Source organism: Paramacrobiotus metropolitanus, unplaced genomic scaffold, assembly GCF_019649055.1.
Source record: "Paramacrobiotus metropolitanus isolate TYO unplaced genomic scaffold, Prichtersi_v1.0 Parri_scaffold0000050, whole genome shotgun sequence".
Lineage (NCBI taxonomy): Eukaryota > Metazoa > Tardigrada > Eutardigrada > Parachela > Macrobiotidae > Paramacrobiotus > Paramacrobiotus metropolitanus.
The window spans coordinates 983,664-991,740 of record NW_026570270.1 but is presented as its reverse complement, the minus strand read 5'-3'; positions in this window follow the sequence as shown (position 1 = coordinate 991,740).

Genomic DNA, 8,077 nt, shown 5'->3' with positions numbered 1-8,077 from the left:
TGTTGAATGACTTTGCCGAATATCTTAGCACTCCCATCTTTGGAATGCCAGCCGCTAGTGTCGGAATCAAAGCGCCATTTGCGAATTACAAGCTGATGATCCGTGCATCGGTATCCCATACATCCATGGCCTACGCCCTCATCCGCTTCCTAACCTACTTTAACTACACTACACCATATTTCTTCCTTGATACCTTCGGCACATTCTACCGCGAAATGCGTGTATTGGTATCAGCCACTTTTTTGCGTCGAAATCCAGAACTATATTATGGATCCAAGGGCAAACGCTTCGACAGCTCCATAACTACATATGAAGATTACAGACGCTATCTGCGGGCGGTGATGGCAGTTTCGCGAGGTAATAGCGTATCTCCATTTGTTCTTCAAAAGGGCACTTAATAATTCTCTGTAAAGAACGCATGGAACAAAATAAAAATGTCAGTTGTTTACAGTGGTATTCATCATGGGAAACGCTTCCACGGTTCGCCAGATAATGTTAGCGGCACAAGATGAAGGAATGACATCAGGAGACTACGTAAAGACTTCTCCCGATGACTGCTTCTGCGTATCGCCCGCATATTTTTGTGTAACGTCTTCTAGGTTTTTATTGCTGTGGAATATTTCGAAAGCGATTTCTGGGGAAGATTCACGTGGAGATTTGACGATGACCGTGATGAGGTCGTTCCTAATTATACAATATATTAATCAGCGTCTAATCCACGCACACCGTTTTGTACATTTGTACAATTTTAGGATGCACGGACAGCGTTTCGCACGCTCCTCATACTATCCATCCGATCACCGGTAGACAGCAGTCTGAACACGTTTTGGAGAAACGTGAAAAGGCTGTCTAGACGGGAAAACTTTTACCGTTTCAGCGCAAATTCAGTAGTAAGCAACATTTAACGCCATACTTATAGTTCTAGTAACTTGTCTATATATTCATACAATCTTACCGTCAAAAGGCGTAATTCCGTGGGTTATTATGGATAAATCAACGCGTGGTCGGTTTAAGTCAAGCTTAGTCTTGAAATAATTCTTATTTTCCATAGGTATTTACGTTGAATTTTGATTGAACATAGACCCTTCCAGTTCCACAATCTCTCTTAGTCGTCTTAAGTATTGGAGAACATATGAAATCCATGTTTGTGTACTTAACATAACGGGATAATCGAGAAATTACGTATGGACAGTAAGGACGAGGGCAGGGTGACGAATTTTGCAGAACCTTACAGTTAACACTACTCAGGAACTCAACCACCACGAGGGGCGGGTGGGATTTTTGTGGTCTTTTGCCTTCCTGAAATTTGTGGATGATCCTGACAAAGCACCTTCTTACTTTTTATTTGAGATACCTGACATCTGTATAGCACGTTTTATTTCAACGATAAGTACAGATATACGTAAAGTACAGATACAGAAAACTGTAACCATGGATCTGAGAATATACTGTACCAAGTTATTATGTACTGTTACATATAGTACAAAATTAAAGTAACGTTTTTAGTTAAAAAAGGTTTAAAGGAGGACCTAACATAGTGAGCGCAGATGCGAAAGGCTTTTGTACCCTTGCTGCATCATTCACACATTCTTACCGTCCATTAGACGTCCAAGCGAAATCTGTAGATGAGTGACCGACCGATCCATCACGACTCATGATCAAAATCTCCAGATCAGCGAGTAAAAGAGCTACCACCACCGTCCCTTGAGCAAAATCTGTAGGTGAGGGCGAAACCGAGCTAACACGACTATCCCCTGAGCGGTGAGCGAAATCTGTAGATGAGTGAGTGACCGAGCTACCACGACTCATGAGCAAAATCTCCAAATGAGCGAGTAAACGAGATAACACTACTGTCCCGTGAGCAAATTCTGTAGATGAGTAAGCGACCGATCTACCACAACTGTTCCTTGAGCAAAATCTGTACGCGAGTGAGTGACCGAGTGGTCTGAGCTAATCCATAAATTCAAGCCTGACCTTTCCAATACACACTTGCCGAGCGCGGAGCGCGAGGCTTACCTTGTATAAATTATAATGATACAGGTTTTGGAAATCAGTTGTTGTAGCTGCAGCGGTAACAAAAATATAATATTATAACGATGATTAAATTCGTGACACTCACCAAAACCTCACCACAGGAGACCTCAGAACTTTTATTGCTTTGTGGGTTAAAAACTGGGAAACAACAAATAATTCATGGCGAGACCTATAGATAGGCGATATGAATACGACAAGGAGAACGCCGTCTCTGAGAAAAAGAGAGGAGAGTGGGGAGGGGAAATTCTAGTCAAGGAAATCGCATTAGGCAGCAAGCGAAAAACGCTAACATTGCGATGTACGAGTATCACGCTTTATATACTGACGCCACTGCGAACATCGCGGTACATGGAAAACAACAAGGCAAGTAAACAGAGTGAAAAAGAAATCTTGAAGGTGGGCTCAGACAGATAAATCTGGCGCGTTTAGTGTTTTGATGTGTGTGTCTTAATTAACCGTTCTTTACTTCGATAAGGCTTCATACAAGCCCGTCCAACAATTCTTTGACCGCTGTAAGAGTGTAAGCGCAGCGCATATAAACCGCGCACAGTAATGCAAATACGCATCGTAGTGTAGTGGCAGATATATTTATCAATATTTAACCAATAATAATTTATTAGATCACAATTAATCACCGATAAAGCCTTCATCACAGTTAATATTATCAGGTATTAATAATCATCAGGTATTGCTTATTTACGTTGAATACGCAGACTCATGTGGCGTGACGTGTCGAATCACATTAAATGGCTCAGGCCCACGTTTCTTTAAATTCCCGCTTACAGCGGTCACAGAATTGTTGGACGGGCTTGTACTTGTATTGTCGACGCATTGTTGACGTGAAACATCTTCTGTCTCATGTTATTTGACAAGAGTGGATATTCTTTCAGCCGGACATGATGGCTGTGAACTCGTACGATACCATCTACCTTTATGCCAGTCTCGTTGTCACACTGTTATCACGGGGACAAGACTTCCTTAACGGCTCGCTACTTGCCGCCACCGCCAGTAACTTCACATTCTTCAGCGTACCGCAAAGCCGTGTCTCCAAACTGGACGAAAACGGCGATCGCATTTTAACATATGCGTTTCGCAACCTGGATCCGAACAGCGGCCAATTTATTGTACTAATAGATTGTCATCAAATTTGCGATGGCAATTACCTGCCCGCCGGTTGTTAATTTGGCTGGCCCGTTTCAGGATTTGTACATTATTCCATCGACTTTCGCTGGTGTGTTTCCGCTCGGCGTTCTGTACTGGCCCAACGGTGACACGCTACCGCCAAACTCACCCTTCTGTGGATTCGATGGAAAGGCGGCCAGGTGTCAAGCAGCGCAAGCCTCCATGATACCGGCGATTGCCGGATCAGTGAGCGTTCTGGTGGTTCTATTGATACTCATCCCGATTGGAGTCTACACATATATTCAAAAAACGTAATTTTGATTAAACCCAAGGCTACAAAATTTTTTAAACACATAGTTGGTGCGTACACATGCAGTATTGCGGCCAAACGTGATCCTTATTGGTGGAGAATTTACCGACGGGAGCTAGCTCTGGTTGTGGGCGATGGATCAGGCATCGCGGACGAGTGTTGTGCCGTTGAAGGAGATACAGGCGACACCATTGGGCTTCGCGAACGCTCGGTTACGTTTACCGAACCGATGGAGGTATAGCTTGAACTAGAAATCGTATACCGGTAGGCTTTGATAAGACATAACGACATAATAACATTATGTACTTCGTGTGGATGGCTATACAGTGTAGCCTCAACAGTATCTCCATCAGTTTATTTGTCGAGGATGTTCTCACAGAAATCATTTTCCGGAAAAGATGACTTAGCTCAACTGGATGCAGTGGCCCGAGCGTATTTTGCGCTGCCTGTAATATATCGATCAAATCCAGTCGGATTGGCGGATCTGCCGCAGCCCAAACACAAAGCGTCACCGCGGATAATAAAGAGCATAAAACCGGTATACTAAGTCATTTCCGCGTATCGTTTTTTATTGTTAAAGTCTTCTTTTTCTAACAACTTGTGCATACTTCGCTTTGACAGTTAGGTTACAAAATCTTTTGACAACAATTTTCGCATGGAAGTACAGTGGCGTTTATTTTACGCTTCCCAGCAGTAAACGTAGTTTCTTCGACTTGTCTTCAGCTAAAAACACTGCACCATATAAATCTCCATCATTTTATCGGAATTGTGCTCAGCGACGACAATGTATGCCAGTACACTGTTGGCGAGTTATGCCATCGCAGAACACTGACTAATCTGCTCCTGGAAGAAAGCTTTCCGCTTGATCAAGCCTGCAAGGATTCCCTAATCATGGATATTGTCGATGTAGGTTGATAATAAGTCGGCTACACACAAACTATCAGCGGTAAATAACGTAATATTTTTGCTATCACGCAGGGTATGAACATGCTTCACGGCAGCGACATTAAGTCTCACGGGAATTTGACATCGGGGACCTGTCTAATTACCAGTCAGCTAGTGCTGAAGGTCACCGATTACGGTATTCCCATGCTGACCCGCCCACTTCAATGGACCTTGCCACCGTCAAATTCGCAGACGGAGAGGAATTTCTATACTTTGCTGTGGCGCGCTCCGGAATTATTACGGCACAAGATGAATCCGTTTGGCACACAGAAAGGTCAAAGTTGCGATTTACACACATCCATCATTTGTAGTAGCTGTACCGTAGAAGAAACATCAGCGTCCGAAACCTTAAGGCCTTTTGATTTCAGTATGGATTAAATAAATTTTGCAATAATATCAATCTCAACCCTGCTTCTCTTAAAAGGATGAAAAAACGGATTAAAAGATCTTTCCCTGCTTTATTCACAGGTGATGTTTATAGTTTTGCCATATTACTGCAACAAATTATCCTTCGGTCTGGACCATTCCGATTAGAAGACTCTGCTATCACCAATGACAGAGCCAGAGAAATAGTTGCAGAAGTACGATTATTTTTGCAAACGTAGATTCTGTTACGGTTACCGTTTATTACGCAAAACCTCGTTTGTGTGATAATGTCGTGTGCACTCAGTGAACCATGAAATCATTTGTTGGCACAAATATTTTAAAATTGAATTTAATGTAAACGATAGGTTCAGCACGGTTCCGTTCCTCCATTACGACCGCCCGTTCCCAGTGTGGCTTGCAACCCGAGGATTTACGACCTCATGGAAACCTGTTGGGAGGAGAATCCTGATGAACGCCCAGCGTTTTCCCGAATACGCTCCACAGTCAACCGAATCATCGGTCAGTCCGAGAGGAACTTGATCGGTAGCTTAATGAAATCTATGGAGAAGTACGCCATCACGCTCGAAACACAAGTCGAGGAGCAGACGCGCAATTTTATGGAAGAAAAACGCCGATCTGAGCAAATGCTGAGCTCTTTACTTCCTCAGTAAGAAAGCTGCAGCCAACGAAATACAGAATATGGTCATTTTGTCTAACGTCGACTACCGATAGCTCAGTCGCCGACGCAATGCAGCGACGCGAAGCCGTCCATCCGGAAATGTTCGACAGTGCCACCGTCTGCTTCGCGGATGTGCCCATGTTGTCTGAGATGCTGGAAAGTGGTCCGTCGTTAAAATGGATCATCGATGTTCTGAACTCTCTCTGCCGTATTTTCGATACCGTAGCCAGAAAGTTTGAAGTGTACGACGTGGAAACTATCAATGATGCTCACTTGGTACGACTCACTTTCACCAGTTATTAGTGCATAACACCATACTGTGGTTTTTTGGCTGTTTATAGCTTGTGAGCGGAGTTCCCATACGGAATGGTCAGGAACACGCCAAAGAAATTGTTTGTATGGCTACGGAGTTACTGCACGATACGAACAAGCGGTCGGCATACACGGACGGATTAACCAGGAGACGTGGCAGCAGCTTTAGCTATAAGAATCTCAGCGAAGAGTTTGATCTGCGATTTGGAATTAATACGGGCAAGTTTGATGATGATGTTCTTGGCAGTGGTTTGACCCTCAGTTACCAAGGGTTACCTTTATAAAATACAGGTCCATGTGTGGCTGGTGTCATAGGACTGAAACTGCCACGTTACTGTCTGTAAGTGTTTGAAAACCAGAACCTCTTCTGCAACGTTTGATAGCATATTTCGTGGAAACTCAGGAATAAGTACAACTTGCATAGGTTCTTTAATCACTTTGCGGTATTATATTCCATATTACTTTCATATCCATAAAATACTGTAGTACTGCTTGCTACCTGTAGAATAATTGATAAGTTTCTCTTCAGTCCTTTAGTTTATGCTTACTAAAAGGAAGAAATTTATGTGGGCTGAATCGCTCATAGCATAGTTGCGGAAACTTAACTTTGGTTATGGATGCTGGGATTTTCAAGGTTCGGCGATACGGTCAATACGGCGGCCAGGATGAAAACGTATGGAACCGGTAAGCAACATAGCGTGCTGTCCGAAGCCCAGAGGGGCAACGCCTCGTTGCAAAAGCAATAATCTCCGTTAGTGTTATTATTATTATTATTATTAATCAGCCCAATAATGAGCCGGTAATTACAAATGTTTTACAGTTAAACGAGGATTTCTTTGCGTCATCTGTATGATACTCTGCTTATTTCGAAAAGCGTAAAGGCACGCTTTTGAGACACACCAGGGCCCACGGCAAACAATGTCTTTGACTTTTTGTTACAGCGGGAAAAATACACAGCAGCTTATCAACAAAGTGCTTGCTGGATCAGACATGTCCCGATCGGTTTTTATTTTCCAGTCGCGGGAAAATCGACATAAAGGTAAAAAACACTTGCACTGAAGTTGATCAGAAAGTGAAATATCTTTGAATTCATTTCCTCAATATACATAAATTTACATTTTAAAATCCGGGTAATTAAAACGCAATTTAGTTTCGGGCCGGTGGATACGCTAATTTTGCAGTATAGCCGCCAACACTGTTCAAATGCATTCACTGTACGCTTAAAGATCGGAGAAGTGTTGTAAAACGCCTAACCGAAACAAAACCTTCACGGTGGTTCTGCGTTTTATTATACAACGCTCACTGTATTTTACAGGGCAAAGGCTTTATGGAGACGTACTGGGTAGTGGATAGCACGCATCAACTTCCGTCCTAAAAAGAATACGGATTCCCCTATTGATCTATTAGCGGAATGGGTTCCGAAATGAGTCACTTAAGCTCGATTATTTGCCGACCACACTTACCACAGATACCTTAGTTCAACAGCGTGTACAGAATTGTTAATAAACCATGCAACTGCCCGCCGGCGCCACAAGCCGCCAAAATAAAATAAATATGCAAGCCAGCCGCAATTTGTTCGATGATGCCGATTGAGTACAGAATTATCTTTTAAAAGAATGTTTATTTATATTTCACAGAGAGCACTTATTTATATTTACATAATTCTTTCAGTTGAATTGAGGTCAAACAAAGTTGAAAAATGGCAGACTGTTAATTACGGGGGTATTCGTATTTCCTCTTCGTATGTCTTAACGCAAAACAGCATTAAATCGTGCAGTTTCTGGTATCCGACCATTGTGGTGGATTGTGTACTCGGCAGTTTGTACCTTTCACGCGAAATGAAATGTGTGGGTACTTGTAAACCCAGAAATCCAGCAAAAGTCAAATTAAGTAGAATCATTTCAAAAAAACAAATAATGCCGCAAGCACATCAAACAACAAAACTAATGTTCTCGTACGGGAAAAAGAATCAACAACACTTAACCATAATCAACATCAGCAATTAACGATAATTAATTACATTAAAGTTTACGATATTATATGTAAAAGTTGATATACAAGAATGCCCCGCGCATAAAAATACCGCAACAGAACTGCAAAATACTCGTATGTTGTTCTATAGACTTCGATATCAACTTGCTGCATCCCATTATTAACGAGAATCGCGTTACAGGATTCCGATCGATACAGCATAAGCAGGGGGTAAAGATGACTTTTGTACGACATCGTCATGCGTAAAAAACGTAAGGATCTGTGCTATTTCAATTTTGTGAGATTTTTTTAAATGGGACAATATCCGCGTCGCTGGT